Source organism: Elephas maximus, chromosome 3, assembly GCF_024166365.1.
Source record: "Elephas maximus indicus isolate mEleMax1 chromosome 3, mEleMax1 primary haplotype, whole genome shotgun sequence".
NCBI classification, from domain to species: Eukaryota; Metazoa; Chordata; class Mammalia; order Proboscidea; family Elephantidae; genus Elephas; species Elephas maximus.
The window spans coordinates 196,057,375-196,066,457 of record NC_064821.1 but is presented as its reverse complement, the minus strand read 5'-3'; positions in this window follow the sequence as shown (position 1 = coordinate 196,066,457).

Genomic DNA, 9,083 nt, shown 5'->3' with positions numbered 1-9,083 from the left:
GTAGTGCCAAAGGTTAGGGCACTTGCACAGTATCCCATAACTGATGCCAAGGGCTGCTGAGAGGACTCCATCTTGAATATCAGCAGGTTCCATCTTGGATTCCAGATGTGCACGCAACCTAATTAACACCCACCGCCACTCTGAGAAGTACCCGCCCCTTGAAAGAAGCCCACTAAATATTCATTACTGTGTTGTCTCCGCCGAACCCATATAAGCCCTAGCTTTGCTTCCCTTTTCGAGTCAGTCCTTTGGGGAAGCTTAGATCCCTGCTAATTCCTTTTGCTTGACTCAAGCAAAAAAAACCTTGCTGAAGATAAAGTTTGTCTTTTGTGTGTATTCTTACTCGGGAAATGACAAGGATCCTTTGTGTCAGATTGGCGATTGGTAACAGGAGGAAGAGGGAAGGGGTTAATGGTGATGGAAATATTGCGTTGATTAAGGGTAGGGTTGCACCGATGATTATTAGAATTGCTGTCAAGAAGTTCTGTGCCTGTAAAAAGCAGAATTGGCAAAAGCTGTGTGATGGATATAACAATGACAAAAAAAAAATGTAGCTGCTGAGATTTCTTATGTGCAACTAAAAACCTCATGGAATTTGGTTCCTTGGTTTGGAGATTTATGGTCATAGTTTCATGGGACATCCCAGTTAATTGGCCAAATAATATGTTTAGTACTTCTGTTCTACCTCCTAGTTTACTTCATAGTGACTGGGGTCTTAAAATCTCCCAAGCAGCTACCCCAGGTACAACAATTGGTCTCTATTTACCTGGAGAAACAGAAGAAGGAGAGTCAGGAATAGAAGGAGCATATGGAATGTGTGGGTAATTGCCTCCATGAACATTTGCCTCTTCTGCCATGAAATCAGAAGAACTGGATGGTGCTTGACTGCCATTACTGAACATTTTAATCAAAGATTCTATGGAAAAATTCTGATCAAAAGGGGGAAAATGCAGAACAAAATTTCAAATTCTCATGGACTCCAAACTTCCTGGAGCCATGAAGGTTGGATGAACCCCTGAAACATTGCCCTGAGATAATATTTAAACCATAAGCCAAAAATATCCCCTGAAGCCTTCTTAAAACCAACAATAGTTTAGCTTAACTAGTAAAAAAGGTCTGCCTTGAGCATTATGCTCTTTTAAAAACTATCTGTATGGGATCAAACTGACAACAGCAACTGGAAAGATTAGATAAGAAAATTAGAGGGTAGTGAATTTACGTTAGTGGGAGAGGAACAATTCAGAAAAGAAGGATGAGAATGGATGCATAACTTGAAGAATGTAAAATGTCAGTACATGGTATATGTAGAAACTGTTTTGCTGTGTATAAGGGAGCCCTAGTGGCGCACTGGTTAAGTGCTGGACTGCTAACCCAAATATCACTGGTTTGAACCCACCAGCCGCTCTGCCAGAGAAAGATGTGACAGTCTGCTTCCGTAAAGATTTGCAGCCTACGAAACCGTATGAGGCAGTTCTGCTTTGTCCTATAGGTTCACTATGAGTCGGAATTTACTCATCGGCAATAGGTTCAGTTTTGCTGTGTATATTCTCAAAAACAACAAAATAAATAAAGTTTAATAAAAGAAAACAAAAAGTGTACTTAAAAAAAAAAACTGTAACTGTAAGCATAAGGATTTCCTGAGTTCTACACAAGTTGTTGAGGATTTCATTTTACTTGGATCCACAATCAACACCCATGGAAGCAGCAGTCGAGAAATCAAAAGACGCATTGCATTGGGCAAATCTGCTGCAAAGGATCTCTTCAAAGTGTTAAAAAGCATAGATGTCACTTTGAGGACTATAGGTCTGCATGACCCAAGCCAGGGTATTTTCAATCGCCTCATATGCATGTGAAAGCTGGACAATGAATAAGAAAGACAGAAGAAGAATTGGCGCCTTTGAATTATGGTGTTGGCAAAGAATATTGAATATACCAAGGACTACCAGAAGAACAAACAAATCTCTCTTGGAAGAAATACAGCCAGAATGCTCCTTAGAAGCAGGAATGGCGGGACTTCGTCTCAAGCACTTTGGACATGTTATTAGAAAGAACCAGTCCCTGAAGAAGGGTATCATAAGTCAGCAAAAAAGAGGATGGCCCTCAGCAAGATGGATTGACTCAGTGGCTACAATAATGGTGCCAAAAATAGCAATGACTGTGAGGGTGGCACAGGACCAGGAAGCATTTTGTTTTGTTGTACATAGGGTCTGTATGAGTAGGAATGGACTCAATGGCACCTAACAACAAAAATATGAATCATTCTAGTGAATTATCGAGCCCAAAAGCTTAGTGGGAGACCCTGAATTTGTAGCCAGCATGTCAGGAGTTAGGGAGCCACGGGGGCCTCCCAGCTTGTGGCTGGTATCTGAAGTCTTGGGCAGACTTGGCAGTCTGGATGACTACCCTTTGAGATCTGACCTAGCTCCTGGTGGTTCAAAAAAAAAAAAACTGCATTTGCAGTTGGTGTCAGAAGACACACACATACTCAGACAATTTACTCATTCTGGTGTTTTTATTTTTATAAGATATAGTCCCAAGGGTAGGATTTCTGAGTTCAGATTTCTGTGAATTTTTCATGTGACTAGATTTTGTCTAGTAGCTTTCCAAAAGACTGTAAAAAAATCATATATAATCCTTCTACCTTGTTGCCAGTTTGATAAATTAAGAAGGATATCTCATTATTACTTTAATTTGCATTTTTATGACTAGAAATGGGAACCGTGATGGCGTAGTGGTTAAGTGCTACAGCTGCTAACTACAAATAAGGATGACTATCTTTTTTATGTTTATGAGCATTTGGGATTTGCTCTCTCTGAGTTATCTATTCATAGTCTTTGCCTATTTTCTGCTTGAGTGTTTACCTTTTTCTCATAAATGTACAAGAGACTTTGCTCATTAATATTACACCATCTTTCATTTTCAGTATAAATATTTTTCCCAGACTACAGTTGGTTTATGCCATCTATGGCCATACAGGAAACCCTGGTGGTGTAGTGGTTAAGAGCTGCTAACCAAAAGGTCAGCAGTTTGAATCTACCAGGCACTCCTTGGAAACCATATTGGCAATTCTACTCTGTCCTATAAGGTCGCTGTAAGTCAGGATCTACTTGACGGCAATTCTTTTTTATTGCCATACAAAATGTTTATTTATTCATTTTTGGCATGCATGCTCTTTATAGTTTCTGAGTTCCCATTTTGGTTAAAGAAAAAAAAAGATCTTCATAACATCCAAGTCTTTAATACATCTGGAATTTATATTTATCTTGCAAGATATAATTCCAATTTATTTTTTTTTCCTAGATGGATAACCAGCCTGTCATAGATTGAATTGTGTCCCCCCAAAATATCTGTCAACTTGGCTAGGTCATAATTGGCTTGTATGATTATATGATCGTCTACCATTTTATCTTCTGATGTGATTCCCCTATATGCTGTAAATCTTATCACTATGATGTAATAAGATGGATTAGTGACAATTATACTGATAAAGTCTACAAGATTAGGTAGTGTCTTAAGCCAATCTCTTTTGAGATACAAAACAAAGAAGGGGGAAGATGGCTGAGAAGGTAGACGCTGCCTCAGATCGTTCTTGCAACAAACACTCGGAAGAACAACTGAATCGATCACATACCTGACAATCTATGAACCCTGACCATCAAACACAGATCTAAAGAATTGACCTGAGTGACAGGTGAGTGAAAAGCTGTGCCCTGAACCAGCAACCGCTTCTGGAACCCGCAACCCACTCCACAGGCTTGAGCCCTAGCGGTTCCCTGGTGCCGAGTGGCGGGGCTGATAGAGGCTTGCTGAGGCAGGACAGGCAAGGGACACAGCCCTAACCCCTAGCCCCCTGGGGTAACCTCCATAGAGACTCACCCAGCACAAGCAGGCTGCAAACTGATGCGGCTAAGGAGAGAACGAACGAGCAACCACGGGGAAGCAGCGACTGTTTTCGGAGCCTGGAGCCAGCATCCCAGTCATAAAACCTTGGCACCAGGCTTTGAACTAGGCACAGGGGAGCTGAGCACAGCATCCTGAGATGGCGCAAACACAGGATGCAGCCCTAGCCCCCTGAAGTGACCTCGGAGGAAGCCCAGCCAGTGCACCCAGGCAATGCAGTGATGCAGCTGACAGGAGGAGAAGCCACCAGGAGGCAGCGACTGGTTTTGGAGCCGGGAGTGCGGCATCCCAGCCTGGGAACCTTGGAGCTGGGCTTTGGACTGGGAGCAGAGAAACTGACCACGGCTTCTGAGACAGCGCATGCACAGGACACGGGCCTGACCCTCAGGGGCAATCTCAACACAGCCAACGCACACAGGCTACACACCCCTCCGGAATCTAAGATAAAACAGCCCTCACCAAGCAAGATAAGTAACTTTCTCTATATTCCTGGGTGATACTCTCTCCTATCTATCTGATCCCTCCCCTCCCCTTCCCAGGTGGCTTCATTAACATTGGAATTTCCTGGGCCAGAGAGTGAAGTGCTCTACAGTTTTTTTTTGTTTTGTTTTGTTCTGTTTGTTTGTTTGTTTCCTTTGTCTCTTCCTAACCCATTCTCCAAGCCTGAGAGAAGCAGCTACAAAAAACCCAGGGACCAAGAATCCTTCCCTGACTTCCCAAAATTGGACTAAAAATACAGAACAAGCTCCAGCCAAGCATATGAGATCCACAGTCTTGGGCTTTCATCCCTACAAGGAACAAGGTAGCTATTATAATGCAAAGGCAATTCTGATAGTGATCTGACTGTAATTGTTTTAGCGGTTACTGGAAAGACAAGTTTCCCAGGTCTGATATCTCTACCTATTAAACAGAGTCCTCACTGACCCACAACACGGAACTGAGGGCTGAAGCTCCACCAAAACCACGTAACCTCCTGCCATAGGGGTCTGAGGATACTGACACCTACCTCTGCAGCTGTACCACCAAAACCACGTAACCTCCTGCCATAGGGGTCTGAGGATACTGACACCTACCTCTGCAGCTGTACCTTAGGCACCCAATGCATGTACCAGAGGTACATGCATTGGGTGCCTAAGGTACAGCTGCAGAGCCCACCCACCAAAGTGCTTTAGGAATAGAGACACACCAACCTCACTGGCACTTTGAGGAAACTTTCAGCATCCTGCCCCACCTGGAATGGGATCCCCTGCTGCTACTAGAATCTGGTGCATACAACTATCACCACTACTCCTCTAAGCGAATAGGTGATAGTCTACCCCACACACTTGGTGACCCAAAATCAGATTCTACTTAAGAATAGTGAATGGACTCTTAGGCTTATATTTCTGGTAATGGCCCAAACCAGCTGGTAAGAGGACATAAGTGATTCAAAGCCTACAACAATCAAGACAGTGCAATCTAGTAGCCCATCTAGTTATATAGAAAGAAAACAAAACAAGATCAGACTCAGTGAGCAAATATTAAAAAAATCATTACAATATCTTATAGATGGCTCGGAGACAGCAGTTGATTTAAAACCACATAAAGAAGCAGAACATGATTCCTTCTACAAATCCCCAAAGTAATGAATCAAAATCTTTCCCAAATGAAGATAAAATCCTGGAATTGCCAGATGCAGAATATAAAAAACTAATTCACAGAATGCTTCAAGACATCAGGGATGACCTCAAAAATGGAATAAGGCAATCTACAGAAAAAGCCAAGGAACACACTGATAAAGCAGTTGAAGAAATCAAAAAGATTATTCCAGAACATAGTGGAAAAATTAATAAGCTACAAGAATCCATAGAGAAATAGCATTCAGAAATCCAAAAGATTAACAGTTAAATTACAGAATTAGACAACTCAATAGGAAGTCAGAGGAGCAGAATCGAGGAACTGGAATGCAGAGTGGGGGAGCTGGAGGATAAGGCAATTGACACCAATATAGCTGAAGAAAAATCAGATAAAAGAATTTGAAAAAATGAAGAAACCCTAAGAATCATGTGGGACTCTATCAAGAAGAATAACTTGCATGTGATTGGAGTTCCATAAAAAGGAGGGATAACAGAAAATACAGAGAGAATAGTTGAAGATCTGTTGGCAGAAAACTTCCCTGACATCATGAAAGACGAAAGGATATCTATCCGAGATGCTCATCGAACCCCATGTAAGATTGATCCAAAAAGAAAATCACCAAGACATATTATCATCAAACTTGCCAAAACCAAAGATAAAGAGAAAATTTTAAAAGCAGCCAGGAATAAAAGAAAGGTCTCCTACAAAGGAGAATCAATAAGTTCAGACTACTCAGCAGAAACCATGCAGGCAAGAACGGAATGGGATGACATATATAGAGCACTGAAGGAGAAAAACTGCCAGCCAAGGATCATATATCCAGCAAAGCTCTCTCTCAAATATGAAGGCAAAATTAAAACATTTACAGATAAACACAAGCTTAGAGAACTTGCAAAAACCAAACCAAAGCTACAAGAAATACTAAAGGAAACCGGTCAGAAAATCAATAACAACATGACACAAGGTCACAGAACAGAACATCCTGATATCAACACAAATAAGGAAATCACAAAAACAAATTAAGATTAATTTTAAAAAGAAAAAAATGCTCAAAACATGGAATCTCTGAAGTCAATATGTAAAAGATCACAATAATCAATACAGGAGGCATAGAACTGCCATATGGAGAGGAAAACAAGGTGATATAGCACGATACAAGTTAGGTTTTTACTTAGAAAAATAGGGGTAAATATTAAGGTAACCACAAACAGGTCTAACAATTCTATAACTCAAAATAAAAACCAAGAAAAACATGACTCAGCAAACATAAATTCAACTACTATGAAAATGGGGAACACACAATTTACAAAGAAAAATATCTCAGCACAAAAAAGTAAGTGGAAAAATGAAATTGTCAAAAACACACACAAAAAGGCATCAAAATGACAGCACTAAACACATACTTATCTATAATTACGCTGAATTTAAATGGAATAAATGCACCAATAAAGAGACACAGAGTCTCAGACTGGATAAAGAAACACGATCCATCTGTATGTTGCCCACAAGGGACACACCTTAGACTTAGAGACGCAAACTAAAACTCAAAGAATGGAAAAAAATATATCAAGTAAACAACAATCAAAAAAGACCAGGAGTAGCAATATTAATTTCTGACAAAATAGACTTCAAAGTTAAATCCACCACAAAAGTTAAAGAAGGACACTACATAATGTTTAAAGGGACAATTGACTAGGAAGATATAACCATATTAAATATTTATGCACCCAATGACAGGGCTGCAAGATACATAAAACAAACTTTAACAGAACTGAAAAGTGAGATAGACACCTCCACAATTATAGCAGGAGACTTCAACACACCACTTTCAGAGAAGGACAGGACATCCAGTAAGAAGCTCAATAGAGACACGAAAGACCTGATTGCTACAATCAACCAACTTGACCTCATAGACCTATACAGAACATTCCACCCAACTGCTGCAAAGTATACTTTTTTTTCTAGTGCACATGGAACATTCTCTAGAATAGATCACATATTAGGTCATAACACAAACCTTTGCAGAATCCAAAACATCAAATTATTACAAAGCATCTTCTCAGACCACAAGGCCATAAAAGTGGAAATCAATAACAGAAAAATCAAGGAAAAGAAATCAAATACTTGGAAACTGAACAATACCTTGCTCAAAAAAGACTGGGTTATAGAAGACATTAAGGAGGGAATAAAGAAATTCGTAGAATGCAACGAGAACGAAAACACTTCCTATCAAAACCTCTGGGACACAGCAAAAGCAGGGCTCAGAAGTCAATTTATATCGATAAATGCACACATACAAAAAGAAGGAAGAGCCAAAATCAGAGAACTGTCCCTACAACTTGAACAAATAGAAAGCGAGCAACAAAACAATCCATCAGGCACCAGAAGAAAACAAATGATAAAAATTAGAGCTGAACTAAATGAAATAAAAAAAAAAAAAAAAAAAATTGAAAGAATTAACACAGCCAAAAGCTGGTTCTTGGAAAAAATTAACAAAATTGATAAACCATTGGCCAGACTGACTAAAGAAATACAGGAAAGGAAACAAATAACCCGAATAAGAGACGAAATGGGCCATATCACAACAGACCCAACACAAATTAAAAGAATCATATCGGATTATTACGAAAAATTGTACTCTAACAAATTTGCAAACCTAGAAGAAATGGATGAATTCCTAGAAAAACACTACCTACCTAAACTAACACAATCAGAAGTAGAACAACTAAATAGACCCATAACAAAAAAAGAGACTGAAAAGGTAATCAAAAAACTCCCAACAAAAAAAAGCCCTGGCCCGGACGGTTTCACTGCAGAGTTCTACCAAACTTTCAGAGAAGAGTTAACACCACTACTACTAAAGGTATCTCAAAGCATAGAAAATGACGGAATACTACCTAACTCATTCTATGAAGCCACCATATCCCTGATACCAAAACCAGGTAAAGACACCACAAAAAAAGAAACTTACACACCTATATCCCTCATGACCATAGATGCAAAAATTCTCAACAGAATTCTAGCCAATAGAATTCAACAACATATCAAAAAAATAATCCACCACAACCAAGTGGGATTTATACCAGGTATGCAAGGTTGGTTTAATATTAGAAAAACCACTAATGTAATGCACCATGTAAATAAAACAAAAGACAAAAACCACATGATCTTATCAATAGATGCAGAAAAGACATCTGACAAAGTCCAAAACTCATTCATGATAAAAACTCTCAGCAAAACAGGAATTGAAGGAAAATTCCTCAACATAATAAAGGGCATCTATACAAAAAAAAAAAAAAAAAAATTTTTTTTTTTTTTATACAAAACCAACAGCCAACATCACTCTAAATGGAGAGAGCCTGAAAGCATTTCCCTTGAGAACGGGAACCAGACAAGAATGCCCTTTATCACTGCTCTTATTCAACATTGCGCTAGAGGTCCTAGCCAGAGCAATTAGGCTAGACAAAGAAATAAAGGGCATCCGGATTGGCAAGGAAGAAGTAAAATTATCTCTGTTTGCAGATGACATGATCTTATACACAGAAAACCCTAAGGAATCCTCCAGA